Source organism: Arachis stenosperma, unplaced genomic scaffold, assembly GCF_014773155.1.
Source record: "Arachis stenosperma cultivar V10309 unplaced genomic scaffold, arast.V10309.gnm1.PFL2 arast.V10309.gnm1.Scaffold_100025, whole genome shotgun sequence".
Taxonomy (NCBI): Eukaryota; Viridiplantae; Streptophyta; class Magnoliopsida; order Fabales; family Fabaceae; genus Arachis; species Arachis stenosperma.
Genome location: NW_026651369.1, coordinates 1,271,864 through 1,274,685, shown reverse-complemented (window position 1 = coordinate 1,274,685; position 2,822 = coordinate 1,271,864). Strand labels below are relative to the sequence as shown.

Sequence of the window (2,822 nt, the reverse complement as noted above, 5' to 3'; positions counted from 1 at the left end):
TCCATGGTTATTATTTCCACTTTGATTGTACCCTTGGTTGGGGCGGTCATAGAAGTTGTGAGTGGATGCCACCATATTGTCTTCTTGTTGGAGCTGCGGGCATTCATCAGTGTAATGGCTATAATCAGCACAAATTCTGCAAATTCTTTGTGGAACTAGTTGTTGGTTTTGCTGCGGTTGAGTTTGCTGAGCTTGTTGATTTAATTGCATTTGCTTCAGCAGGTTGGTCATTTCACAGATGCTTCGATTTAGAGCAGCAGTCTCTATGCCAGAAGATACTTCTGCAACGGCCCTTGAACGGCCTTGCTTCTGTCTATGGTTCCGAGTAGATTCAGCTAAATCACTGATCAATTGCCAAGCTTCATCAGTAGTCTTGTACTTCTTCATAGACCCATTGCTGGCACTTTCCAATGTGGTCTTATCTTGGGGCCTCATACCTTGTGTGACATAGCTGAGTAGCACGATCTTGTCAATCATGTGGTGAGGGCATGCTTCCAGAAGATTATTGAAGCGCTCCCAGTATTCAAAGAGAGTCTCATTGTCATCCTGAACAATTGTAGAGATATCCTTCCTCAGTTTATCAGTAACTTCAGATGGAAAGAATTTCTCCAGAAACTCCTTTCTGAGTGTATCCCAGTTGGACACATTTGCTAGAGGTTTAGTGTAGTACCACTCTCTTGCTTTTCCCTCAAGAGAGAACGGAAAAGCTTTCAGCAGAATTGAAGTTTCATCAGTGCCATCATGCCTGACAGTAGAACAGGCTGCCTGAAAATCTCTCAAGTGCTTGATAGGCTCTTGAGCAGGTAGGCCATGAAACTTGGGCATCAAATTTAGCAGTGCGGTCTTTATTTCAAAATCCGTAGCTACCGCTGGATGATGCGCTTGAAACGGTTGCATTGTAAAATCGGGAGCTCCTTCCTCCTGAATGGTAACTCTTCTAGCTGCCATGTTTTCTGCACATAAAACAACCGAATCAGTAGAACGGGGGCTGGTTTCTTCCTTAGATTCACTTTCAGATCCGCCCTCAGAGCGGACTAACCTACGCTGTTCTCGCCTTATTCGTGAAATTGTTCTTTCAATTTCAGGATCGAATATTAGCAAGCGTGGATCAGGAAGTGAACGTGTCACTTGACGGAAGAAACATGCAGCTCATAGTAGCAAAATTAAATAAAATGCAAGTAAATAAATTCTAATTAATAAAATTAGCACTCTATTGCAACTCCAAGGCAACGGCGCCAAAAATTGATGGAGTACAGAAGCTGGTGAATTAAAAATTTATTTAAATGGTTACGTTGCAAGTATAGTTCTTAACTCACCGAAAATCTGCCTATCAATTTAGAAATATGTCACAGAAAGTTTAAATTAAAATTACTAGGAGTTTTAAGTCCCAGGTCGTCTCCCAACGAGTTGCAGAAAAGTGTGATGTTTTATTAATCAGATATTCCAAGAAGTTGAGCTAAGTAAATTGGAATTTAAATTGAGGAATTTTAAATAATATAAATAAAAGCCTTGAGTGGGAATTGATTGGTTAGAATCTCTATCATTGATGGTGTGATTGTAAGATTAATTTATAATTAATAGTTGTTCTGTTTGGTTATCCCTTACTAGGTAAGGGAAAGTCAAACAAGTGGGAATGCCAGATCTGTTCACAAGTTGCAACCCACTTAGTTCAAAGGGATTGGCATCGGTGACAGGATAGCAATCCAACATTTAACCCAATTACAAATTTTTCCTTCAATCCTTCCAACTCAAGAGTTCCTTTTAATCAACTCCCCATCAAGTAATGAAACTACTCACGCATTGTAAATAAAGAATCCATGGCACATGAAAGGGAATTAAAAGAAGACATGATTATTGGAATTGAAATTAAATTAAAAGAAATAATCCTTGCATTAATTAATCATAAAAGTATCTGAATGACAAAATTGAACATAACAAAGAACATGGAAGAATAAAACCAAGTTAAGAGAACAAACTAGAATGATGAAGTCTTGATGAGGAAATAACTCTTCTCAATGTTCCAATGCTAAGACCAATTGAAAATTAAAATTCTAAAAACTAGAGAGAAAAACCTAAGAGAGTGAAAAACTAGATCTAAAATTACTAAATGAATGTGTCTCTATTGTTTCTGCATATTCTCTGACTCTAGTCTGCTGTTCCGGGCCGAAAACTGGGCCGAAATAGGGTCCACTGGTTTCGGATTCTGCAGGTTATGCAGATCGCGCATGTCACGCGATCGCGTCGTCCATGCGGACGCGTCGCTTGCACTTTTCCTCTTCACGCGTTCGCGTCGTCCACGCTACCGCGTTGCTTGTGCTTTCCAATCCGCGCGGCCGCGCAAGCCATGCGGTCGCGTCACTGCAATTTGCGCTCCTTCGCACGGTCGCGTGAGCCATGCGACCGCGTCACTTTTCGCTGGTTATCTCCTCAAATTCTTGTGTTCCTTCTATTTTTGCTGGCTTCCTCTCCAATCTCCGTCTCATTCATGCCCTATAAATCCTGAAACACTTGACACACAGATTACGGCATCGGGTGGAATAAAGGAGAATTAAAATTAAATAATTAAAGTCTCTAGGAAATAATTTTCAAACATGTAATAAATTCAGGAAGGAAATCTAAATGCATGCTAAATTGATGAATAAGTGGGTAAGGATCACGACAAAACCACACAATTAAACACAATATAAACTATAAAATAGTGGTTTATCAGTCTTTCTTCTGTTCACGAACCTCTATGGACTGCGATAATGAAGACCTCGATGGTTACAACGGCGACGTGAGCTCCTCCACGGGACGACGACGCCTCCTGCTCCTCGCGTGGC

At 40.6% G+C, this 2,822-nt stretch overlaps 1 non-coding gene across 1 annotated transcript; it reads left to right on the top strand.

Moving 5' to 3' along the window:
- The first annotated feature begins 471 nt into the window (after positions 1 to 471).
- LOC130959903 (small nucleolar RNA R71) lies at positions 472 to 579 on the top strand. The gene has a single exon (XR_009078893.1). It is a non-coding gene; the product is annotated as a small nucleolar RNA R71 (small nucleolar RNA).
- The last annotated feature ends 2,243 nt before the right edge of the window (positions 580 to 2,822 follow it).